Source organism: Narcine bancroftii, chromosome 9 (genome assembly GCF_036971445.1).
Source record: "Narcine bancroftii isolate sNarBan1 chromosome 9, sNarBan1.hap1, whole genome shotgun sequence".
In the NCBI taxonomy this organism is placed as follows: domain Eukaryota; kingdom Metazoa; phylum Chordata; class Chondrichthyes; order Torpediniformes; family Narcinidae; genus Narcine; species Narcine bancroftii.
Genome location: NC_091477.1, coordinates 102,253,354 through 102,281,159, shown reverse-complemented (window position 1 = coordinate 102,281,159; position 27,806 = coordinate 102,253,354). Strand labels below are relative to the sequence as shown.

Sequence of the window (27,806 nt, the reverse complement as noted above, 5' to 3'; positions counted from 1 at the left end):
TTGACATTGAACTTCTGGCTTAATACCAGTCATGGTGGGTATCAAGTGTATATGTTGAACGTTTAATGGGCTTGAAGGGGGGTGGGAAAGGGGGAAGGGAAGGTAGGGGGGAAAAGGGGGAGAAAATGCCATTGTGTATATTTAAGAGGGAAACGTTTGTATGTATTTTGATTGATATGGTTCACAGTGTGAAAAATTAAAAAAAATTTAAAAAAAGTATCACCATGTTAAATGAAAAGATAAACCAGTGGCTTGTGTTTTTTCTAATTTTTATGCTTTAAAATTATTTCTCATCTTTAAGCTATTTAGTCATTTTCATATTATTTAGTTATTTTAAAACATTTTTAAGTTATTTAAATCTAATTGAACTACTTTTCAGTCAGAATATTTAAAACCTCCTCAAAATCCCTCAACTTTGGCAACCCATCAAAAGACTAAAGGCTTTTGGAGAAAACAGAAAAATTGTTGATGTTGGAATCAAGTGAACAAAGAGAAGCTGGAGGGATGGAACAGGTCATGCAGCATTCCATGGGGAGAAAGCATCAGTTAACAGTTTGCTTTGGGACCATTCGTTGAGACTAAAGTGAGAAGCGGAGAGAGAAAAAGTGGGAGCTGGGTGGGGTGACAAATAGATGTTAAGATATTATGGAATATTAATCAAATGATGTGGGGGAAATGGTGAGACGGGGGGTGGGGGAGTAGTGAGAGAAAAGAAAGAACAGGAGAAGGTAAAGAACAGATGCAATCAGTGGAATCAGATTGGGGTGGGATTACTTCAACTTAGGAAACCGAATTGTCATGTTTCTGGGTTCTCAGCTACCCGAGAGGAATACAATATGTTGTTCTTCAAGTTTACATTTGGCCTCATCCTTGCAATTGATGAAGCCAAGGGCAGTTATGAAAAAAATTCTGAGTGAGAATGGTGACAGGAATTAAAATGGCTGGGAACCAGGAGTTTTAGCTTGCACCCATGAACAGAGCACAGGTGCTTGATGGAAATAGTCATCCAATCTGTATTTGATCTCGTCAAATACAGATTGGATGATCTGGATGTAGAAGAGGCTACATCGAATACACCAAAGACTCTAACTGGAGGAGGTGCCTCACCTGGAATGTTTGGATGTGGTCCTAAGTGGAGGTGAAGAGATGTCGGGACCAGTTGTGCACCAGCAGTTGCAGTGGGAAGTGCCTCAGGGGAGAGAAGGGATGAGTGGGAAGGGAAGAGAGGACCAGAGAATCAAGAACCAAATGATCCCTGTGAAAAGCCAAAAGGGACGAGGAAGGGAAGTTATGGCTGGTGGTAGGATTTCATTGAAATTGGTGGAAGCGTTCTGAACAAAGATTCAGCATTCATTAATTGAGGTCCACCTGCCGCTTACAGCTCTCTCCACTTTACTGAGCGGCTATAGAAACCAGATCGCCAGATTGATTAATTCCATGTAGCTGCAAAGAATAAATGCAGTAAATTTAAAGGAATTTTATGTGCAAGAATATGTTTTCAATAACTATTAATTGTAATGATTTTATTATTTAAATATGGTCAGAAAAAAAGAACATTATATTTGGAAATGTGTCAAAAATGTTTTAAATTCTGTAGTATTATTGTGGGATTAATTGGCTCAAAAAAGTCCCTACTTGGATCGCAATTTGAATCAAAGTCAAACTGAAATTTCCCAGTTACAAAGTTGAAAAGTCTGAAAAATTATTTACCATCATGTAAGGGGCCAGCAACACATAAACTGTTTATGGTTTGACAAATACAGAAACAACCTCAATTATACTGAAGTTATGATAATGACTGGTCTATCGAAGTAGACACAGTGCCTTTAAAATAGAACAAGTATTTTTTGTTGAAACCAATTGAAAAGAATGCTTTCTGGACCTTGGAAAGCTGCAATATTCAGTATATCACTTGGGAATATTTGATTTTTACTCTTTGTGCCAGAAATGAATAAGTTTCCTTCTCCCAAAAGCTGTGACTGCAATTTAGGCACAATGAGTTACATTAATTATTTCACATTAAAATATTGGAGACATAAGGGCAATTTACCAGGTGTGTGTTAGTAGTGAGAAGCTTGGTATTTTGTCTCCCAGATATTGTTTTTTTTTTCAAAATGAATTTATTGAGAATCAAAATCAACTCTGTTCACATGATGCAGATGTACATTATGAACCATAGAACCTTAGAATGCTACAGCACAGAAAACAGGCCATTCATCCCTTCTAGTCTGTGCTGACCATTGTTCAGCTAGTCCCAATAACCTGCTTCCATTCCGTAACCCTCCAGACCTCTCCCATCCATGTATCTATCCAATTTATTCTTAAAACTCAAGATTGAGTCTGCACCCACCAAATCAGATGGCAGCTCATTCCACAGTCCCACAGTTCCCCCTCATGTTTGCCCTAAACCTTTCCCCTTTAACCCTAAAGTCATGTCCTCTCGTATTTATCTCTCCCGATATAATTGGAAAGAGCCTATTCGCATTTACTCTGTCTTTTCCTATCATAATTTTGTAAACTTCTGTCAAATCTCTCCTTATTCTTCTTCGATCCAAGGAATAAATTCCTAACCTGTTCAATCTTTCCCTATATCTCAACTCCTAAAGACCCAGCAACATCTTAATAAATCTTCTCTGCACTCTTTCAATCTTATTGATATCCTTCCTGTAGTTAGGTGACCAGATCTGCACACAATATTCCAAATTTGGCTTCACCAATGTCTTATATAACTTCAACATAACATCCCAACTCCTATACTCAATACTTTGATTTATGAATGTCAAGATGCCAAAAACTTTCTTTACAACCCTGTCCACCTCCAATGCCACCTTCAGGAAACAATGTACCTGTATCCCCAGTTCTCTTTGTTCCTCCACACTCCTCGGTGCCCTACCATTTACAGTGTACATCCTTCCTTGATTTTCTCTTCCAAAATGCAACATCTCACACTTGTCTGCATTAAACTCCATCATCCATTTACTGGCTCATTTTCCCAGTTGGCCCAGATTCCTCTGCAAGCTTTGAAAATCTTCCTCACTGTCCACTACATCTCCATTCTGATCCAATTTACCACTTTATCATCCAGATTATTGATTTTGACAACAAGCAACAATGGACCCAACACAGATCCCTGAGGCACACCACTCATCACAGGTCTCCAGTCTGAGTAGAAACCATCCACTACCACTCTCTGTTTTCTCCCACTCAGCCAATTTTGAATCCAGTTTGCAACCTCTCCATGGATTCTTCAGAACTAACATCTCATGTGGGACTTTGTCAAAGGCCTTACTAAAGTCCACGTAGACAACATCCACAGCCTTTCCTTCATCTACCTTCCTGGTAACTTCCTCGAAAAATTCTACAAGATTTGTTAAACACAACCTACCACGCACAATGCGATTTTGACTGTCCGAATACCTATATAACCTATCTCTCAGAACTCCTTCCAATAACTTTCCTGATGTCAGGCTCACTGTCCAATAGTTACCTGGTTTACTTTTGGAGCCTTTCTTAAACAGTGGGACAACACGAGCTACTCTCCAATCCTCCAGCACCTCTCCCTTGGCTAAGGACATTTTGAATATATCCATCAGGGGCCCTGCAATTTCAACACTTTCTCCCTCAGGTCCAAGGGAATATCATATCCCAAGGGATTTATCTGGCTTTATTTGCTGTAAGGCAGCAATCACCTCCTTCTCCTTAATCTCTATATGTTTCATGACACTTCTATTTGTTTCCCTTCCATCGGTATGCACTCTGCCAGTTTCCTGAGTAAATACTGATGTAAAAAAAAAAGTATTTAAGATCTCCTCCATTTCATGAGGCTCCACACATAGTTGACCACTCTGATCCTCTAGGGGGCCAATTTTGTCCATTACTCTTAATATATTTGTACAAACACTTCAAATTTACTTTCTCGTTATCTGCCAAAGCACCCTCATGCCTTCTTTTTGCCTTCCTGATTTCCTTCTTTCGTATTCTCTTACATTTTTCATATTCTGCAAGTACCTCATTTGCTCCTTGTTGCCTATACCAGTTATACACCTCCCTCTTCTTAATCATATCACCAATATCCCTTGAAAACCAAGGTTCACTATGCCCGTTAATTTTCCCTTTAATCCTGGTGGGAACATGCAAACTCTGCACCCTCAATATTTCACCTTCCACTTGCCAATCATATCCTTGCCAGAAAACAGCTTATTTCAATCGGCTCTTCCGAGATCCTTTCTCATTTCCATAAAATTGGCCTTTCTCCAACTTAGAAACTCAACTCAAGGACCAGACCTATCCTTATCCATAATTAAATGGAAATTAATGACATTGTGGACACTGGACCCAAAATGCTCACCAACACAGACTTCTGCCACCTGACCTGTCTGGTTCCCTAACAGCATCCTCTCTCGTTGGTACCTCTATATATTGATTTAAAAAGCTTTTCTGTTCACATTTGATAAACTCCAAGCCATCCAGTCCTTTTACAGTATGGGAGTCCCATTCAATATGCAGAAAGTTAAAATCTCTTACTACCACAACTTTCTATTTCTTACAATGGTCTGCTATCTCCCAACAGATTTGCACCTCCAATAGCTCCTGTTTTCTTCTTTTTTAAACAGAAAATCCTACACACATATACACAAACATCACATTGCCTCTTCAGATACTTGCCTGGACCCCACCCACCACCTACCCCCACTGACCACCCTGAAACCTTTGCTGACAGTATATCACAGTTAGTCTTAGTCTGTGAGCATTCGTAATTCAGAGAAAAAAAAAACACATGAAGGATTGCCATTTGCGGAAAAATTTTCTGGTGGATCCTCTTAATGTGTATTTGATTTTTTTCCAGTTTAATAAAGAAACTGATATCCATTGTGTAATATCCATCAAGTCTTATCAGACTTCCAGAATAACTTGGCTAATAGGGATGGAAATGCTATTGCATCTTTCTGCAGGGAATTTAGGGAGTTGTTGGAGATTCCAAATATTGCAGTCAACAAATTGACTTCAAATTTTTTGGACAGTGTGCTGAAGACTCCACTCCAAAACCACTGTATTTTGGGGCACTAATAAAACATACAGCTTAGGTGGCAAGGGGAGCCATTGTACTTAATGCATTGGTCATCAATTTCAGGATAAATGGCTGACAGTCTGGATTTTGAAGTGAACCCTGTGCAGCGCCTTGAACTGAATGAGTCCCAAGTGAGCTCAGGGGGTAGTAGAACAAATTCTCTCAGTAAATAACCCTTTGCCAGTTTCTCCTTAATTTCCTTTTCTAATTCTTGCTTCCATTCTCTTTATTTTGGAAAGTGAATCACTTTCAATTGACAGAATAGAACTATAAATCTTTGAAATTATCCCTCCCAATCCTGGATTATCTGATATTAGGTCTTCCCAGGGTTGATTGGCAGGTAACTGTGGGAAGTTTAGGAAAGTCTTTGAAATAAAATGTCGAATTTGAAAGTAATGAAATAAGTGTGATGCAGTTAAGCCATATGTGTGTGACAGAGAGATGAAGCTGCTAAACACTCTGTCTGCATAAAGATATTTGATACCTTTAGCTTGCCATGTATTAAAAAAAAGAATCAGTGACTGAAGGTGAAAATTAAGGGACCCTGAACTGGTGCGACTGCCCAAAGTGATGTCTAATCTGTTACCAAGCTTGTACCGTATTGAGGACCACTGGTTTGTCAGTATGGTTAGAGGATTTTGTGAGTAATGAAAAATATACTATGGCGACTAAAAATGATGATTTACAAGACAACTCTTCCAGTTTACATCAGGGGAGCTCAGAGGAATTCACCCAGCAATTTAGCTTATGTATTTGTGCTGCGCAGTAGTAGAATTGGAATTGGGAAGAGCGAGTCCTCCACTGACCTTACAACTTTGCAATATTATTTTCTAAACCCTTGGAGATTTCCCATTCCAAATAAAGGAGGAAATTATTTTATCCAGTGAGGTGAAAAAATATTTTGGAAGAAATAATGGAATGGTTTGAAACAAGAAAAGGAATCATGATAATATGTTAATTTTGACTGCATTTATTCTTCCCATTAGTGACAGGAGCAAATTTCTCCATCTCTGAAAATCTGATTTCACCTGCTTGATAAGAGAAGTACATTTTTTATTCGGAAGTTGGAGAACGTGCAAGAGATGTTTACACTTAAAATACTTCAAACCTGATCAACTAAACTGAAAAGGCAGGTCTGATTGGTTAAGTTGCAGAGCTGTTCTGTTGATGGGGTAACCTTTTGAAGATTCACTTTATAACTTGAAAATGAGCCGAACTCCTCCAGAATGAATAGAATAACCCTAACCCTATCAAAGACTTTTTCAGCATCTAGCAAAATTACAACTTCCAAAGACTTTGTTGAGTGTTTAGAGTAAATGATGTCAAATAGTGCACGAATGTTAAACAACAAATGGTACTGTTTTATTAAACCATTCTGCGCTTTAGGTATCCTCTTTGGTGGCACTCCTTCTAGTCGAGAAGCTATGACTTTGCCTAACACTTTGACATCAGCATTAAGCAGATAATGATCTATAGGAACCACATGACAAGGGATCCTTGTTTTTCTTCAGGTTAAAGTAGTTGGTAAAATTCCTCACTCCAGTGCTTCATTAAACACTGATAAATAATAATGGGGCTAGTTTATCATTAAACTTTTTATAAAACTCCTTTGGAAATCCATTGGAGCCTGGAGCTCTATAAGACTGCATTGCTTTAGTCGACAGGGAAATCTCTTCTAATGTGAGTGAGGCATCCGGTTCCTTACCTGGTTAGGGTCAATGGCTGGAGTTGTAAGATTGTTAAGAAACTGGTTAATTTTGGTGTCATCAAAAGTGTATTTGGATTTGTAGAGTGATGAGCAGAAAGATTTAAAAACAGCATTGATTTCTGTGGGATCAGATGTTATTGGAGAAGTCTCTAATTTGGGGTATCAGCCTTGATGGAGCCTGACATTTCAATTGGTGGCCTAATAGGCAGATTGCCTTTTCCCCATGTTCATAATATGAGCCACAAGTTTTAATTAATAATAGCACTGCCATGTAGTTGATACAAGATCAAGTTCCACTTGTAAATCAAGATGTTTCTTGCATAATTCTGGGGATGGCCAAACTGTACAGTGTTGATCCATTACACTAAATCAAGACATTACTTGTATAATTCCGGGGATGGACAAACTGTGTAACGTTGATCCATTTCACTATTAGCAGATGTTAGTTCATTGATCCTGGCAGTGTTTTTCTTATTTAATGAAGATGAGTATGAAATTAATTTGACCCCTCAAATAACACGTGACTCCCAGAGTAGGTTGACTCTTTTTGATTGTGAGAGAAAGTCACTGATAGAGTCTAAATTATGTTCAGAAAACTTTTTGTCTGTCAGGAGAAGAGAATTACGTCTCCAGTGTGGCGGGTTAATGGGATGATTGGGTAGTTGAAGGTCTAATAATAATGGGGCATGATTAGAAATCAGAATACTGGAGTAATCCAAGAAAACTATTGAAAGAGCCATTGAAAAAGAAATAGTCTATCCTGGAATATGAATTGTGAACACTGGAAAAGAATGATTTTGTTTTGTTGAGGGATTGCAAATCTCCAAGGGCCAATCAGCCCATTTTGTAGCAAAAAGTTATAAAACGACTTGGCCATGGCAGATCAGGAAGTGCTGCAGGGAGTAGATGGGTAGAATCAGATCCATAACACAAGTTAAATCCCCCCACCAAAAAAAATTAGCAAGTGGATATCTAACGAGGGAAACCTCCTTCATAGCACGTTAGCAAATGATATGTCAATAAAATTGGGTGCATAAACATTGAACAGTAGCACCTGTTTCTGCAAAAGCTTACCTGCCACTATGATATATCTACCATTTCTGTCTGATATTACATTACATGGACAAATTAGATATTTTTATTTATTAAGATTACTACCCCTCATGACTTAGAGTTGAAATTGGAATGAAATTACTTACCCATGGACCTTAAGTGGTCTTTAATGCGTAGGTGTCGCCTTCAGAAATGCTATATCAGGTTTTAACTGGTTCAGATGGGAGAAAACTTTCATCTTTTGATAGGGCCTCCCATTCCCCTGATATTCCAATTGAGAAATCTGACAGGTGTCTCCCTGCCAGGAGTGCTTGGATTTATTCAATTAAACATTTAGATTTTGTGGGCTGTACTGCCATCTTTGAGTATAAGTGCCAAGGTGGTTTCCCCTCCCCCACTAACATAAACAAACAAACCTGCATACACACCCACATACATCCTTCACTCACTCTGTATTAAGATGAAGCCATGGGGACAACACTTTACATCCACGTGGTCCAAATGTACTTACCCCTAAATGTCAAGGACTCTGAGAGTGAGCTTAAATAGAAAAGAAACATAATCAATCCTCCTGCGAATTTTGATTTAGATTTGCAGGCACATTGCAAGGCACTTCGGTCAGTTCTGCATCATTCAGCCCAATAAATTCATGTATAAATTTAACAGTAGTTATGCCTGCATCATGTAAGTCTTGGAATTCCGCTTTAACAACCTTAACATGCTTGATACTGTAGATTAAAATAAGAATGCCCAACAAGTGGTAGTGTGCCATTGCACTCGTGCTTTAATCAGTTATTTTTCCATGACCTTGATGTATACTCTCGCTTCTTCATCTAAGAAGAAGTCTTTCACTTCTTTCCCATAAGTGATCCGTAGTCGGGCGAGGTAGATTCACCTGCATCAGACCCCCTGTAGCGTACGCAGTTCCCATCTGACATTATTGAATGCCGCCCGGGCTCAGGTCACTTTTGCAGTTAAGATCAGAGAAGACTGAAATAGTCATACCCTTCAGTTTTGCCTCATGCCATTCTCTGGCATGGTGTAGGACATCCATACAATCCCTGTAATGGTTAAGTCTGGCCACTATGTCCTATGACTGCTCCACTGGCCCTGGTATTGGCTGCAAGGTGCAGGGTGCTCAGGACACCAGTGGTTCTTTATCCAGTCTGAATGCCTCTTTTAATAAAGCTGATACTGCATTTTCACTCATGCTGTCAGTTCCTTCAGGAACACCTACTATCCTGATGTTATTTCTCTGGGACCTCACTTCCAAATCCTCACATCTGCTTTCCAGCTTTATCACATCAACGGGGAGAGTTTTAATTTTCTTTTGCATTGAGCAGATGTCATCAGTTTGCCCCAATATTGAATGTTCTATCTCCCCAACAGTATCTTTAATTTACCTCAGTTTGGTGTCTGTGGCTACTTATTGGCCACGAATTACATTTTTACAGTCAGTAGCTTCGACTAAAGAGCAGCCAGTTCTTCTCCAATATGTATTCTTATCTCCATTTTAATGGTCTCTACAATTTATTTACAAAGTTCAGTCAGCACTGCTAGCTTTAGCCCAGTGGTTCTCAACCTTTTTCTTTCCACTCACATCCCGCTTTAAGTAATCCCTATGCCATCGGTGCTCAATGATTAGTAAGGGATTGCTTAAGGTGGGGTGAGTGGGAAGGAAGGGAAGGTTGAGAATCACTGCTCTAGATCCAATTGTTACTGAAATACTTTGCTTGAGAAAAATTGTCATTGGCCCATTTCCTTTGGAGTTATGAAACCGTGCACATAACGAGTCAATTAGATACGGTCTTACAAGTCACAGAGCCCCTGTGGCATAGGGAATACTTAAAGTAGTTTGTGAGTGGAAAGAAAAAGATTGCTTTAGCTGCTTGAAGTCAGTTACCCGCTCTTCCTGGTTTGACAATGAGCTGCCTGGGGAGACCGGATCAGGTGAGGCTGAGTCTTCAGTCTGCAGGGTAGACTCTGGAGCCATTTCATGGTGTCTCTACTGTTAACCTTCCTGTTGGCATTTCAACACTTCAAAATTCAGTCATTACTTGAAAGTGTTGCTAACTATAATTGAACGGATTGCTGTTAAATAATGCTCTATTAATACAATTCCCAGGAGCTCTATAGGTTGTGACTTACTCCATCAACTACTCTTTAGCATTTCTTTCCTTCCAGATATTGTTACAGGCATCTTGAAAAATACTGTAATATTCAACTATACTGTTGGAAAACAGCATCATTGAGCTTGCTTACATCATACCTTGCTGCTACGTAAGTAGCAAGTGTGACTGAAAAGCTTTTGTAATTGCAGCTGCCACCACTTAAAAACACAACTAAGAGCTCACCAATCAGCTCTTAAAGGTACAAGCACACATCTACATGAGCACGCCTGTGCCTTCTGGAAAGTCAGCTTATTTGCACTTGGCTGCACCAGTTATTTCTGAGGGCAAGGTGAGGCCTCAACCTGAGACTTCCTCACTATATCTGCAGCTCTTGTTTTCATTGCTATTTATAATCCACTAAAATATTTCCAAGCAACATAAACCCCTTTGCCCCAACTACAACCTGTCCTATGTGAACACCTTTGCCCGACCCACACTCTGACTGATACACACAATCACATGCTGTTATAAACACACACATTCATCATGACTCTTCCACTTCACTCGCTTATTTATTCACACATTCACTTCATTTCTAAATAATTTAAAAAAAACACAGGAAGTTGTTTGGCCATTTGTGTTTGAATACACCACAAACATTAGTTCTCCCTATGAGATATATCCACAAAATGTCAGTAGATTTATTAAGCATAATTTCCATCTCAAAAACCCAAGCTGAATTGATCCCATCTTGCCAATGCTTTGCATGTTTTGTGTAAAAGAATATTTTATAATGCATCCTAACATATTCCCTACTGCTAATGTCAGCATACTGGTCAAAATTCACAATTTTTTTTCAGTGAGTTTATAACTCATGTTTTGTATTACAAAAGTTTGGACCTCATGATTCAGATGGAAAAGGCCATACTTGCGGGATTGTGTTCTGAATGGTTGCCCTGTTGAAGAAAGGATAAGTTGGAAGGGTCCAAAGAAGATTCACCAGAGTATTGCCAGGATGGAGGGCTTCTGTTATCGGGAGAGATTGGATAGCTTGGATCTTAGAAGGCTGAGGGAAGACCTTATATTGGTTTATAAAGTCTTCATGAGCATTGATAAATTGAATGCCATAGTCTTTTTCCCAGGGTAGATGCTGTTAGGACTTGAAAACATCGGATTAAAGGAAGATGGGAAAGCTTTAAGAAGGGAACATTTTTAACTCAGAGAATAGTCTGTATCTGGAACAAGCTGCCAGAGAAGCTATAATTATAACATGTAAAATGCATTTCAATAGATATATGGATAGGAATGGCTTGGAAGAATATGAACAAAAATCAAGCAAAAATGGGACAAACCAAGAATGCCAACTTAGTCAGCATGGCCATGTTGGGTCAAAGATCCTGTTCCACGCAGTATGCCTCTATGACTCTGTTCTCCTCCCTTCCTTCTTTCTTAAATATTCAGGTTACATTCGCCACATTCCAATGTATATCTGGAACAAACTTTTGGAAAGAACCTAAGATGACCTACCGCTAAATAAAGGTTGAGTAAACCAACTCCCTTTGTGTTTATGGCAGCTTAATGGATATGTGTCTATGGAGGCCTGCAAAGGTAGCTGTGCCTAGTCCACAGAAGTAGATGTAATCTTCTGTTCTGGAGATAAGAACACATGCAAATTTATAATGCAGAGTAAGAAGGAAACTGACCTATATCAGGAATTGCATATTGGAATGATCCCGAATGTTGAATATGAAGATAATTTTGACTGTGAGAGCAGTACAGGCACACATGTAAAGCTTATTTTTAAGGTTTTACAAGGACACATTTCTCAATAAGGAATACTATTTGAAATGGAGCCTGCAAAAACATTGCTACTCTGAGAACCCAATATATGAGCATTGCTCCTTGTAAAACCTGGGTGGATAAAATATTCAATGAGGAGCTACTGTGTGATTCCAGTCTTTGGTTCTGGTAGGTGTCTCTAAACCCTGTACCCAGCACCAGACATTCCAAGCTATAATTATGTGGAAGTGAATTCAACCAGCATCTGATTTATTGCTAACCTCCAAATGCAAATTTCCTCTGCTATTTTGTTCAGTGTTAAGACCACCTCCTTTTATTCCCTTCTTTTATCCTTTGAGAGTACTCTATTGCCAAGAATATCAAGGTTTAATCTTTTCCTTTACTTGAGTCAAGTATCTTATTGAGTCAATGAAGTCTGCATGGATCCAGTCAAATGTCACCACAATATTTTAATTTACCACTGACCCTGTCAAATAACTTTTTGGTTTAATTAGTTTGTTGCTGCAGGGTGACAAGTTCTAAAAGCACATTTTTTCACTGGATTGAATAACTGTAGTCCTTCAGGGTAAATGTAATGAACACTCATTTTTTATTTGTTTACACATAGCTAGAGTATCAGCTATGGCATCTTTTTCGACAGCCACTGCATCTAATGTCCAATAAGGACCTATCCTTCATACCTTCCTATCTCTCACAATGACATCCAAGAACATGGTGCTAATTTCCACATGTATGCCTATTTCCTAGTATATCCCTGAGTGTAAAATATAGTTTAATAGCACTTTGAAAGGAGTATCTTGGGATTTTTTTCTGTATAGGTACAAGTGGCTGCTGCTGTGACTAACCAGGCTACTTTTATATGTGTAGAGCACATTTTGGAATTTTCATTAAAGTGTGATACAACAGTGTGTTTTGTAAGCTAGATCATTCTATTCTCATTTTATTCCACTTCAAATGCAGTGATGGATATGCTGAAGCTCCCTCAAAGTTGTGCTTAGGCTAAATCCATCTGTTTTTCTGGTGTTATACTTCACATAACATATTATGACAGCATGGAGACCTTCCCCAAGTTATATAATCTAGTCCAGGAAATGGTAAAATCTTCAAGGCTAATCTGTTAAAATGCTATGATAACATTCACACTACTCCAACATATATGTTTCACGATTTTCCATTATTGGCTTAGCACCAGAAAATGCTTGGCTGCAGCCAAAATATCAGTTGCAAGTGTTGAAAGTGGAGAAGGTACTTCACCAAAGTGAAGAACATTCCGCTCGATTCACAGCAGATGGAGAAGCTATTCAATGCAGCATTCTGTGTCAGTACTTTGCTGGATCAATCAATAACTAGCTTGTTGCCCCACTCTCCCTACAGCGTCTTAATTGTCCGCTTCAAATATTTAATCAATTTTCACTGAAGGATGCTCTGCTTTTTCCTTAGCCATTCCTCTGGCAAAGTATTCCATGTTCAAACAATGTTCTGCAGAGAACTGACTCAATATTCTCCTTCTCTCAGTGGTAATGGCTGCCTGCAGGCTTGTCAACCAGAGAAATGTTCTTTCCTTATTTAAATCCTTAATACTTTTAAAGATTGCATTAATCGCCTTTTTTAATGCATTGAGAATAGCCCCACACACTCACCGTAAGAGACAGAGGAGCTATTCATGCTTCCATGCATGCACCAACTAATGTCATTTTACATGCAACATTCTGCTGAAAAAAAAATCAAACAATATTGGTCACCACCAGAACAGCATGCTTTCTCAGCACCATATGGATCAGGAACCCTTGTACCATAAGACCCATGACATATCTTTTTGGGCAACCTTACCATCTACAGTTGCAACAATATTTTCCCCTATCTCACCCCATGCCCAGTCTTGAACAAGCATCGAAAGCAGCAGCACATCCAAACCTCTACATAAGTTGGACCCCAGTCAGGCATCTCCACTGCAAATGTTCACCTCCTGTCTCAGTTAGACCTTTGATAACCAAACTCTCTCCCATGACAGACTAGCCTCCCCCACCAACCAACACCCCTCCCCCCACTACCATTATTTCCTCGTCGCAAATGGCACTGAGATATGGGCACTACATTTCCCTTTTCCTGCCCAGTAATATGAGAGGGAAGACTTTTAATGGCCTTTCAGTAACACCTGAGGCCTTCCGTGTCAAAAATCATCTGTCACATTAATTGATCGTGTGGTGCTATATCTGCATGTCTGCACAGATGACAATAAGAGCGTGAGAATTAGCAGATTGAAATTGAAGCATCCACCGGGAAAGAGTTGGTTGCCATTTTTTATCTCCCTCCCTCCCCTATGTCTCAAGCATTTCAATGTCATGATCCCAAAGAAAATTATTTTGAAACCATCTTCTCATTCTGACATGATCTCATGTGCTAGGCAGGTGGTTTAAAATGTTGGAAGTTTGACGAGTTCATAAACTAGCATTTATGGTAATTGTTAGCTGATTGTCATTCCCATATGTCACTGTACTAAATATTGTCTCTCTAGATTTTATTAAATTAGAAATTATTTTCAGAGATTAATGTGTAACTCATTTCAAAATCTGCATCTCAATTCACAGATATGTATTGAAAGGTTGCATAAAGTGTTATTTAAGTGTCATTAGCTTCTGTTAACCAGTCTTTTTCCAAGTTGCTGTCCAATAGATCTGCATTTACAGTCAACTCCAACAGTCTATTAATTCCATGCAAACAGCTTGCCCATTTGACATATATTATAATCCTCTTTCAACCCTTAAGAAAGCAAATGGGCTTATTCATGGAAACAAAACAGATGAGAGATGCCTGACATGAGCCTAAAGGAAACTCTTTGATCTTGATGGACCACAGATTTCAACCAATGCAAGGGAGGTTTTAGACATTTTTTTTGATAATTATAGGCCTTTGCAAATGGAATTATTCTTATTCCATTAATTTTCTCGCTTTGAGACTGAGTATATTATGTCATCCCTATTGAAAACATCTTGATAGTTTGAAGCCCTTGGATGCTTTATCCAAGCACTCCTTCCTCAGTTGTTTTAGTGTTGTACTGCTATAGAGACAAACAAATGACTATTAGAGTCTGGGTTTAATTTATTCTTAACTTCCAATGCCAAAATTTAAATTCCACCCATTGGCATCATTTACCCTGCCCTTCAAATACCTGATTTCTTTCAAATCTCTGAGGAAAAAACACAGATATGACCCAAGAAATAAAATAAATTCCAATTATGTCCCCAAGGCCAGGAGGAGACACAGATGGCCTCTATCTCTTGTCATAATATTCATTAATTATCCACTTTCATAACATGTGAGCTTTTGTTAAAAATAAATGTGTGATAAAGTTTTATTCCACTTCTTAAAGTGGAATTATTTCTGGTCATGCTGCTCAAGGCTGTGAAATAAAGAAAGGGTCATGTGACTCTGGCACAGCATTTTTCATTCCATCATATTTCATTCAGTTCCAGAAGAAATTATCCAAAGTAAAAACCAAACCAATTTCAAAATTAATTGAGATGTACAAGAAAATCTGCAGATGCCGGGATCTAATGCAGTGCACAAAGTCCTGTGGAAACTCAGCAGGTCACACAGCATCCAAAGAAAATAAAAGGCAGTTGAACTTTTCATGGATGGTGTGTGATCTGCTGAGTTGTGCTGAGCAAAGTGCTGTGGAAACTCAGCGGGTCACACAGCATCCAAAGAAAACAAAAGGCAGTTGAACTTTTCATGGGTGGTGTGTGATCTGCTGAGTTTCTCCAGCACATTTGTGAATAATTGTTCAAAATTAATTGACAAATGTCTCAACGGTTGGATATGCTGTTATTCTAATAGTTAGATAAGCTTCTCCAGCAGATGGCACTCCAGAGCTTCTTAAAACTTATTTGCCACCATATTTAATGATTATTGGTGTATTCAATACTCCAGCCGTTGACTGACAAGATTTTTTGATTAGCGTTGCAGCACCATAATTTAACAACAATGAATAAAACAGTAAATGCTAGAAACACTCAGCAGATCACGCAAGGTCTATGAGAAAAAAAAGTTAACATTTCAGGTCAATAATTATTTGTTAGAACTGGGAAAATAACCCTGTTTCTCTTTGCACACATGTTGTCTAACCTGCTGTGTGCTGTCAGCATTTTCTGTCTTTTATTTCAGATTTCCAGTAGTTTCTTGACTACAAAAAAATAATTATGTACAAATTAAAATTACATTTAAAGTGCCAGAACAATTTTGACATTTTGATATTTATTCCAAAGATTGCACCTGGCATCAACATCATTCTGGCTTCAGAGATTATTAACATTTCTCATTTGTAGCTAGTTGTGAAGCAAAGTATTAGTCTAGGGGTGGGCAACATTTTTTTTTTAATCTCACATGCCACCTTAAGGAATCTCTATGCAGTGCTTTGTGATTAGTAAGGAATTCCTTAAGGTGGCATGTGAGTGGAAAAAAAGGTTGAAAACCGCTGTTCTAGACCCAATTGTTACTGAAATATTTTGCTTGAGAAAAATTGTCATTGGGCCATTTCCTTTGGAGTTATGAAACCATGCACATAACGAGTCAATCAGGTACGATTTAAACAGTGGTTTTCAACCTTTTTCTTTCCACTCACATACCACTTTAAGCAATTCCTTACTAATAACAGAACACTCATGGCATAGGGAATACTTAAGGTGGAATATGAGTTTGGGGGGGCAGTTTGAAAACTACTGAATTTTGTAAACTAACTGTTGAAATCCAGAAGTAATATCCTGCAGAAGCTAAAAATGTTATCAAAAGCAAAATAACATTTCATAATACTTTACAGATTTGATGATACCTAATTAGGATCAGTTTTCAAGGATTCTATTTTGGTCCCCTCCTCTTCGTCATTACCTGTTTTTATTTTGCAATATTGGGTTAGCCTCCAAATACCCAACTCTGCTTTTATTTTCTTCCAATCACAATTCTCTCTTTAATTCTTACTGTCCAAACTTGTTCAGGCTGAGCAGTCTAGTCCCATTGGCCTGCAATCAGCCTTTATTCTTCTAAATCTTTCTGATCCACGTACTTGCCTAAAAGTCTTTAAACATTACAATTGTCATCTACTTCTACCACTTCCACTGGCAGTTTCTTCCAAATACCCTCTGTGTAAAGATGGTCCTCAGATCACTTGTCAAGGATTCTCCTCTCACCTTAAATCTATGCCGTCTAGTTTTAGATTCCCCCATTCTGGGGAAAAAAGGCTAAGACTATTTACCTTATCTATGTGCCTCATGATTTTATAAAGTTGATTTGGAAATGTACCAAACTACAAAGATCACATGGTTAACATTCCAATGCATGTTTTTGGCCAAGTTTTCAGTGAATTTGTGGTTGTTCTGTTGCATTTGATTAACTTTTCTGATTCTTTGCTTTGTCAATGAGAATTTTTCATTACTGTATCGAAATTTTACATTGAAACTCAAAACAAAAATATCAGTTTATGAGACACCTACATGTTTCATAACATATATTCCCCCAGATTTCTTCAATTTCTTTTTATGAATTCAGATTTAGAAGCACCCAAGTTTAAATATTTTCCCAGTCACAACCGAATGCCCCCACCAACTGAAAGAAAAACATTTCAAAATGTGACAAATTAAGTTTTCTTTTTATATTCTATGCAAAGGATTTGTTTAGCGACAATTTGAGTCATGGCATCATCCAGCGTGGAAACAAGCCCAACAGTCAACTGAGGGTGCACCAACCATCAAGATCCATTTACACTCATCATACACTAATCCCATTTTATCCTCCTCACATTCCCATCAACTGCACCCAGATTCTATCACCACCATCAAACTCACCTACACTGTATGGGCAATTTTACAGTGGCCAATTAACCTAACAACACACATGTCTTTGTAGAGGGAAATCACAAAATCAGAGTAAATCAATTACCGGAGGAAACATGCAGTCATGAACAAAATATGTAAACTTCACAAATACAGCATTGGAGGTCGGGTTTGAATCCAGGTTGCTGGAGCTGTGAGGTTAATCTGCCTCGCATCTTAAGAAACATTGGTTTTATATTTTTGGCCTCCTATGGATACTGTAGGACCTGCTGAGTTTCTCCAGCACTTTTATTAACTACAATCAGTGTCTGCAGACTTCCTTTGTTTCACAACAATTAAATTCATTCCTTTACAAAGTGGAATGCATCCAACCTAAAAGCAGTGATATCTATAATTTGAGTTGTTTTGGAGACTTTGAAATGCTAAATGCCTCTTTGTTAATTAATTTTCTAATTCATTAATTTCCACTTACCTATTTCAGTTCAATTTGCATGATCATATTATTTCATAATGCAGAAAAAGCACAGAGTGGCCTTGATCTAACTTACAGCAGTTGCATAAATTTTGCACACAATGACCGAGAATTTTAGATCTCCTTTTACTACTGAGAAACATTATAACTGGGTGGATCAAAGCCAAAAATACCGGTGAAACTGCAGCCATAAACAACATGGCATAAGTAGCAAGACAGAGAGGAATGAAACATGAAGGTCTGCAGATGGTATGATTGTAGTCAAAACAGAGAGCTGCTGAAGGAACTCAGCCAGTCCTGCAGAATCTATAGGAGGTAAAGATATACTTAAGTATAAGCAAAAAAGAAAGTCATGAATCTGTGTTGAAGGCTGGGGAACAAAGGGGAAGAATGGGAGGGGAAAGAGTACAGATCAATAGACAAAAGGTGTTAATTGGATATGATAAGAAGCAGGAGAGGAAAGGTGAGAATTGATTTTGGCTCTGTGGAAGGAGACAGATGGAAAAGGGAAGGAGAGAGAGAGGAGAAAGATGGTGGGGAATAGGGTTTCTAAGAGAAACTGGGGGTTGTTGTTAATGCCATCCAGTTTGAGGATGCCCAGGTGGAATATAATTTGCATGCTGTCTCAATCCGATAGTGCATGAGACCATGGACAGACGTCAGCAAGGGAATGTGATTGGGAATTGAGATGGGTGGCTACTGGAAGATCCATGCTATTGCAGCGAACAGAGTCAAGATGCTCAACAAAATGATCTCCCTTTATGTATCCAGTCTTTAATACAAATGTCCATCTCTGTTTTTTCTCATACCTTAAGGAAGGGCTCAGGCCAGAAACATTGGTAATATATCTTTCCCTTTTATGAACACTGAGTTCCTCCAGAATCTCTGTGTTTTGATAAGCATCAAGACAGTCTTGCTTACTCTTCTACAACACTGAGCAATTACTTTTTGTATTAAAAATTATGTAAATGATTAGGATCAATTATTACATTTCCACACTGAGGAAACTCAACTGTCATCCTTACTTCATTAGATAAATATTTATCACAGTTTTAGCCATGACCAAGATGTTAATCTCTGCACACATATTTACTTAGCAGTAAATAGCATACAATTGGAACTTTGTCATATTTATGGTCTGTTTACATAAGTAATTCTCCATTTGTGCCAAGAAATGTGCAAATTGTCCTTTAGCATGAGGACATTTCCTCTCAAAGCAATCTAGAGGAAGTTTGCAGAGTGCACATATTCAAGGGCCAAAACTAAGGAGGAATTGAGACAATTTTGTTCAGAAAGTTGCTTCATAAAAGTTCTGAAATTCTAAAATAAGCTACAATTTAATTCTGAAATAAATAGTAAGGCAAAGAGATAGTCATTTTTTCATCAAGAGAGTTCTAAATCTTTTGAATAATGGCTTCAACACTGACGCTATTCAAGACAAAATCAACAAATTTTTTAGCTATTAGGGAACAATAAGCAAATCTAAAGGAGATGCTATGTTGTGATCTTAGTATAAATTATTAAAACTGCAGAATCCTTTTCTGATGAGAATCCACCATGGCACCTCTTTCTAATGGTAGAAACAAAATATGCTCCAGGTACTCATCAAACTAGGAAAGATCTGAGAGAAAAACAGAGCCTCTGTTTCAGGTCTATGACAATATACTTGGACAAGTTGTTGCAATGCATTTGTAGATCGTATGGATGGCAGCAATGATGCCTCACTGATGGAGGGAATTGAACTGGTTGGATTGTACTTGTCTTTCCTGGCATTTCTGTAGAGAACGTGTAAGTCAAGAGTAAATTGGTGGTCATATGCCAATATATCTGGACTTACACTCCACTGGTGGACCCATTATTAGCTTTCTGAGCTGAGAAGTTGAATACATTTCACATTCAGCCTTTTGATATAAAGCCCACCGCCAGTGGGCTGATATTGCCTCAAACCGTGCATCTTGGCGCCTCACAGTTCGGCGGGCAGCAACCTCCTTTGAAGAAGACCGCAGAGCCCACCTCACTGACAAAAGACAAAGGAGGAAAAACCCAACCCCAACCCACCAATCTTCCCCGGCAACCGCTGCAACCGTGCCTGCCTGTCCCGCATCGGACTTGTCAGTCACCAACGAGCCTGCAGCAGACGTGGACATACCCCTCCATAAATCTTCATCCGCGAAGCCAAGCCAAAGATGTGGCTTTAAGTACTTTATGGATTTTTAAGGTTTTAAAATAAATTTTAGGAATTACTAAGATAATTTAAACTGCTTTTAAATGTTTCTGGGTTCAAAAAGCTCTGATGCCAATGATCTAAGAAAGATGTTCTGGGGAGTGGACTGGAGGGAGGTGCTGCTCATTTGAGACCCATTTAACTTTGAGAAAGGGTTTTCAATTACACAGAGCCAGGTCGGTTGGACTTCAGGATACCATACAGGCTCACGATACTACAATCAAGCCAATTCTGCAGGCTGCTTTGCACAATGGATTGAATTTCTTGGATGTTGTTTGATGTGAACTATTGCCAAGTAATTGGAGATAACTCCATCAAAATATTCACATGACTTGTGGATGATGGATGTCTTTTGAGGAGTCAGAAGATGAAAAAAAAATCATTGGATTTCCCGTCTCTAAACTGCCTCTGCAGCAACAATATTTGTATGACTACTCCAGGTAAAGTTACGGTCAACGTTGGCCAATAAGGTGATGTGATCTCAGTAATGATAATGATGTGGAATATCAAGGGAAGATGGATTCCCCTATTGAAGATGCTTGTTACCTGCTATTTGTGAATATTTATTGCCACTGACCAGACAATAGTGTCCATATTTCATTGCAGATGGCTATGAGTTGCCTTTTTCTCTGTCTCGTTGAATTGGAATTGAACACTGTAATCAAGACATTCCATCTATAATAGAGGGAAGTCATTGACAAAGCAGCTATAAATTGATGAGGCTGGATGGTGCTTTCAGGAATTCCTGCAGTGAAAACCAGGGAATGAGCTATAATTATCTTTATTCGTGCTGGATATAACTCGAGCGACTGCAGTGCTTCCTCGCTGATTTCATTAGACATTAATTCAATTGAATTTTTGCTGAGGCTCTTTAGTAAAATGCCTAATCAAATACCTCTGGAATTCAGCTCCTTCATTCGCGTTTGGATCAAAGCTGTGTTGAGATCAGGAGCCGAGAGATCCATTGGACGGCAATATACTGGAAAGTTCTCAAATCCTAGCAAAGAACCTTGCATCTCTTTGCTGATAACCAAAAGTAGACTATTGGGATACGTGTTAGCCAAACTGGATTTGTCTTGACATTTGTTATGCAGAACATACCTGGGCCATTTTTCACATGGTCGTGTAAGTTCCAATACTGTAACAGAGCTCGAGTAGTTTGGCTACAGATGCAGATAGTTGCAGAGCACAGGTCTTCCAGCATCACAGCTGGAATGTTGTATCCAAGTTCTTGCGCATATTTTCACAGCTACAAATTTAATAATACTATGTGCTTTTGATATCTTACATGTTTTTAAATAATAAACTTATAAAGTCTAAGACAGCAGCATAAAGTTTTACTTAACTTAAAATATATTTGTGATAATGAAACAGGAATGCTGAGATTTTAAATAGAGTTAAAGAACATGGTATACCTTTACAGAAACAGCAGCATTAAAGCTCAGAAATTTCTGTGAAGAATCTGTTCAATGTATTCTTACTCCAATAGCATTCATCATGACCTCTATCTGATTTTTAAAATTGTACCCCAGCAGCATATTTGGTGGAATCTTTCAGTGTTCTCCAATTAAAGAAATCTAGAGCAATGGATTTGAACAGGACCCTGCATCAAACTCCAAGGAAATAAATACGTACTAGCAAAAAACATTATTTGCCAGACTGCTTGTGTTTCCTTCCCACAGACTTTCAGCAAACAATGTGTTCTTCCTTTAAATGCACCATGCAATGCATCAAAACATTAACATCATACAGCATGATTCACACCCTCCAGATGTACTTCACAATCAGAAGAATAGTGGAGGCACAAAAGATTGTCGATGCTGGAATCGAGAGCAAAAAATGCTCTAGTCAGTGGACTAGTCAGGGTTTGTGGTGACAAATGCATATTTGAGAGAGGGAAGATGGGAAGTAATAGAGGAGAGGGGAGTTAACAGCAATAGGTGGATTGAGGAGGAGTGAAAGGTGATGGAGGATGATGGTGGAGATCTATCCACCAGATATCCTTCACATGGTTCCACCTATCTCCTTCCTTCAGCAACTGAATCCACGATCACCCTTTCATTCCTCCTCCTATCATCTATCTGTGATCATTCACCTGCTTCTTGGTCCACTTACCACCAACTGACCCCTGCAGCCTTCCCTCTCTCAGTCCTGAAACAGGGTTTTGACTTAGACATTAACTGTCCTCTTTTCACCACAGATGTTGCTTGATGCATTGAGTGACTCCAGCAGTTGGCTTTTTGCACTTTATAATTGTAATCTCTGTTGTCACCCACTAAATATAAAAGCCAATTTATGCTCATGGGCCCAGAAATCCTATCAAAAGAGCATCATGGCCAAAAACTTGCACCATAATTTAATCGATGCCACAACAATTTCAGAAGAGGATACTTGGACACTGAGTTGGAGAAATTAGAATATTTTTATTTGTGATATGCTAGCTTTAAGAAAATACCCTTTTGCTGCCTACTCCACAATCAAATGATGTGAAATTACTGTTACTGTCTCGTGAAGTAATGTGAATTGTTGTAGAAAGTCGAGTTTGTTTTATTTCAAGTATCAGATTATGAACACACATCTAATCTGACATTTCGTTTGTCATTTCAAATACTACCTGTTTGAATTTTGTGCTATTAATTTCACAGCCTTCAATATTATGAATACAGGAGATTGGTTACAGGGCGTTATACAGTATGGTTCCTCTCTCTGAAATGCTTGGGATCTGACCTACATCGGTTATATGGATTTTTCATATAATTGAGAAATTTCTTTAAGCAACGCAGTAGCATCAGCAGGATACTTGCATCAGCTCTTGCTGATCCCCGACACCTCCCCACCTTAGTCACCTATCCTTGACACCTCCCCACCGCCATTGCCAATCCTGCCCGGGAGCCTGAAATCTCACCTCACCTGTAAGTGGTAGGAGATTGCATGTGCAGTCCCAGGGTCCTCCAGCAGAATTTCAGCGACCCCGCTGAAAGGGTATTTGACAGAGGAAGCAGCTCAGGCCAATGGGGAGAGATCATGGAATTCAATTTAAATTCTGAGAATGCCACAAAGAGATTTATCACAAAATTGTAGTAACTCATGGCAAAAAAATGACAATTTGTAAATAAATAATCAGTGCTATCCTTTCCTTCAATGTGTAACCTGTGGACCAATGTCTCCTTTGTAAAACTGATACCCTGTCGCCTCACTTGAGCACAGTGGGTAAAAAATTTTCAACTTGTGACATCATGCATCAGCCGAAATTTTTGGGGGGGTATTTGAGAATTTTGGTAGAATGGCTTTCAGATAATCGGAAATATGTTGTATTTGGTCTGTTCCAGATGCCCTGTTTCCATCTCACATTTTTAGCACAGGTTGCACAAAATATCATGGATTCAAATGACTATGGGTGAATCTAACCAAGGGTAGGGGTTATTCATTGGACGGCACAACAACTTCTCACCAGATAATGTTGTGATGGTGTTGACAGAGGAATAAATGTTAGCCAAAATGATGGGAAAATTACTTATTCTTGTTTAAAAAGTTGGGGTTGGAACTTTAATGACAATTTGCACAGGAAGAAGAGAGCTTTAGCATCCCAACAAAAAAGATAGCAACAACTTGGGCTGCACAGTTAGTGTGCAGCAGAGGCCGACAGCATCGAATCCACACTGCTGAAGATCCAACTGCGCTGGGTAGGTCACGTCTCCAGAATGGAGGACCACCGCCTTCCCAAGATCGTGTTATATGGCGAGCTCTCCACTGGCCACCATGACAGAGGTGCACCAAAGAAGAGGTACAAGGACTGCCTAAAAAATCTCTTGGTGCCTGCCACATTGACCACCGCCAGTGGGCTGATATCGCCTCAAACCGTGCATCTTGGCACCTCACAGTTCGGCGGGCAGCAACCTCCTTTGAAGAAGACCGCAGAGCCCACCTCACTGACAAAAGACAAAGGAGGAAAAACCCAACACCCAACCCCAACCCACCAATTTTCCGCTGCAACTGAGTCTGCCTGCCCCGCATCAGACTTGTCAGCCACAAACGAGCCTGCAGCTGACATGGACATTTACCCCTCCATAAATCTTCGTCCGCGAAGCCAAGCCAAAGAAGAAGAAGAAGAAAAGAAAGAAGAATTACAGCACCAGTAACTCAGATACGAATCCAATGTTGTCAGTAAGGAGTTTGTACGTTCTGCATGGGTTTCCTCCAGTTCCCTCCCACCCTTCAAAATGTATGGAGGTTGTAGATTAATTGGGGTATTGGGCAGCACAAGCTTGTAGCCAGAAGGGCCTGTATCACGCTGTATGTTTAAATTTAAAAATAAATACAAATTTAGAAGTTACAATCTAGCGCTCAATTTGTATGCAGGGAAACATCAGTCTGCATTAAGATGATCAGATGCTGGAGTGGAGGAGGGGTTACATTTAAACATTCTGACTCAGAAGAAAGATTGTTCTGAATTGAGCCCAAGTCGCCACTTCTCTTGATATGATAAAGCATGCAAATATTTTTACATCTGTAACATGCTGCTTGAAATCTTCAACATAGTCTAAAGTACTCTAAGCATAACAGAGAAAAAATATTATAAAATGTTAGCTCATCATTTGTCTTCTCCATTTTAATTAGGTTGTGCTTGTCATTAATGAGAGAGTGATATAGCATTCACAGTTGACATCTGCTCCATGTTTAAAGAAAAGACATTCAGCAAGTTCATCTGTTTTCACTTACTCGATGGTATCAGAGCTAGCAATAACAGAGGGAAGTTATTAAAGCTCATGCTATACATGAAAAATGTTTTCTGTCTGTTTGGCACACAGTAATCTTCAGAATGCTCTGATACACACAATTGCAGGCTATCACAATCTGTATGGATGTGTTAACTCTACCATTCATTATTGTGGTTCATTATCTTTACTGCTAATGGACACGTTTCACCTTTATGTCTTGTTAATTGGTCTCAATTATCCTTAAAAGGACAACTTTAATTACTTTAAATTAAACTACAACCTAGTGAAACCAACTTGCAGATAACAGCCTGATTTAATCAAAGTTGAGCTACCAAAACAATCAGTTTTTTTTCAAATGGCATTTGTGGTATTCCCCTACATAATGCATAGTCAGTATATATTTGAATTGAATTGTTATTGTCATATGTACTGTTTAATATGTGATCGAGGCAAGATAACTCATGTTTAATACAGCAGGTAGTAAATAATAAAACAAAAGAGTGGGGTGTTACAGCAAGTCGGGAAGGCTGTAGAGTAACATTAAATGAAAGAGTGTAGGATATGATAGGACAAAGATAAAGTACAGGATAGAGTGGCCATTCCAAAGGAGGACATGACCATAGGATTACCTATGTGGTAATCTGTATGATTATATTTATTACCATATAAATGTGTTGGCATTTGTTGTTTTTGCAATACCGTTTAATTTAAACAGTATTTTGCAAAAACAATAACTGCAAATACACTGTGTAAATATAGATATATAGATAGATAACTAGATAGATAGTAACCCAGTGTTGGCGCCAAGGGGGTCATTCACAGGCAATTCCCCCCCCCCCAACGACCTATTTTGACACACGGTTAGGGTGGCCAGACATCTGGCTTTTGGCCAGACAGTCTGGCTGTCCTCCATTTGGGAGTGTAGGGGCAGAAAGGGGGCACTTACCATGTCTTGGGGTCCATAAGCCGAGCGCATGCATTAGTGCCGAGTATTAGAGTACTGGGGCCACTAGCATCACCTCCATTGGAGGGAGGGGGAAGTGACGCTAGTCCCCAACGGTATTCCAATCCATTGTGAACTGGCACATGTGTGCAATAAGAAACATGGCCATGCATGGCCTATGGACCCTGCATTTAACGTTAATTTCTCCCCCACCCTGCTGAGTGATTTTTCGAGTGGCAAATTATGCCCCTCCCCCCCTCCCCCCCCCCCCCCCCTCCGGTTACCCTATGACTTGTTCTTGTTGCCTCTAATTTACATTTAATGGGATGAATGAAATTGTTTCTTGTCCTTACAGACCCTCTAATATTGGGCACAATATTAAATAGTTGTTAGTTGTATCCTTAAGCCAGGAACGGCATCGAGTCAGTTTCAATATTTTGTTTTCGTTGCTACATAATATGAAAATTGTGCATCTGGTACCTCTTTATTCCTGACTGAGGTGAATCCAAGTGACAAATAATTTTTGTCATACCTTCGTTACTTTATAACACTTGATTTTTCAGATATAGGCATAATTGAAAAAGCTACGTGAAAAAACAGTGGCTCCTTGGTACTTTTTTCAGATAAATGATCTTGTCTCCTCGTTTTTTAAAAATATTCAGACATGGAATATCTTTAAAATATGGCCAGCTTTGCACCAAAAGAAATCGGATTCACATTGGATGAAAATGATGCGCAGGCCTGACGTCTGTGCTGCTGTCATTAGGCATCATGAGGCTATATTGTTTTCTTAAGGTGGAGTGCCCTGTTTGCTGCCATCCCAGAAACAAATTGAATTAAAGACAGAGGTAATAAGTCATTTAAATAAAAACAGGTAGATCATTATTACTTGCTGTTATTATGTCTATGCCTTTCCATGGAACCCAGTTTGGGAAACCCTGGTATAGAGAAAAATGCTGTTAAAACAGTGAAATAGGATAATCTTTTATTGATGATGGGTCTATTTAAGTCTGAAACTGCTCTTGAATCTGGAGATTTGTGTTTTCAACCTTGTGCATGCTCTGCATGGAAGGGGAGAGAAGAAGATAACTCTGGGGTGGTACGAGTCCTTTAGCATGATGGCAGCTTTCCTGAGACAGCAGGAGGTTTAGATTGAGTTGATAGAGTAGAGATTCATGTGGTGTTTATTGCACTGATCTGTATGATGTATTTAGACTCCATTTTGCTAACTGGAAACTGAATAATGACCATTTTAATACCATCTACTGTTGTTTGAACGCTGTTGATTCTGATTTAAAGTGTTTTATTTTATTACATTTCATGTATTATTTCTTCATGGCATCCTCAATGATCCCACATCTTTCCAGCTACCTTCAGTGATAAAATCTGAATCTATGGACTTCACTTTGTGTCAGTTGCTTTGCTTATTTTTCTCGTACATTTTACACTCCTTTGTACTGATGCATGGGGAGCTGCTGTATTTCTAAATTATCAAGTAAATTCAACAATTAATTATCTACAGGTGTTTATGAAGATACAGGAGGCATCCCTAATGAGCTGGATAGCCTGCTTGGTTGAACAACTTGCTGGTACCTTGATCAAGTCTCTGCATGATTTTCAAAATGGTCATCATTGATTCCAGTAATGGTAGATTCTTTTTCGATCAATGTTCTGAAATAATTTTAGGTCTGTTTATGCATGTAATTGATCAAAGGTACAACAAATGCTCTAGAGTAAAGAGATAGTTATTTATCTTACCCCTCTGTTATCTCCAAACTCAATGCTTTAAATGATTCTTTAGTTTAGTTTCTTATTTTCCATCCTCCATAGTGAAGTTCACACAACACTCTGTTGCTCTTACCATCTCTGTTTATTCTTCATCTC

The 27,806-nt window shown here is 38.8% G+C and overlaps 1 protein-coding gene across 2 annotated transcripts in view; it reads right to left on the bottom strand.

The window, feature by feature from the left end:
* Positions 1-27,806, bottom strand: part of chrd (chordin) — a 215,032-nt gene that overhangs the window by 77,904 nt on the left and 109,322 nt on the right. The gene's annotated exons all lie outside the window — the stretch shown is intronic.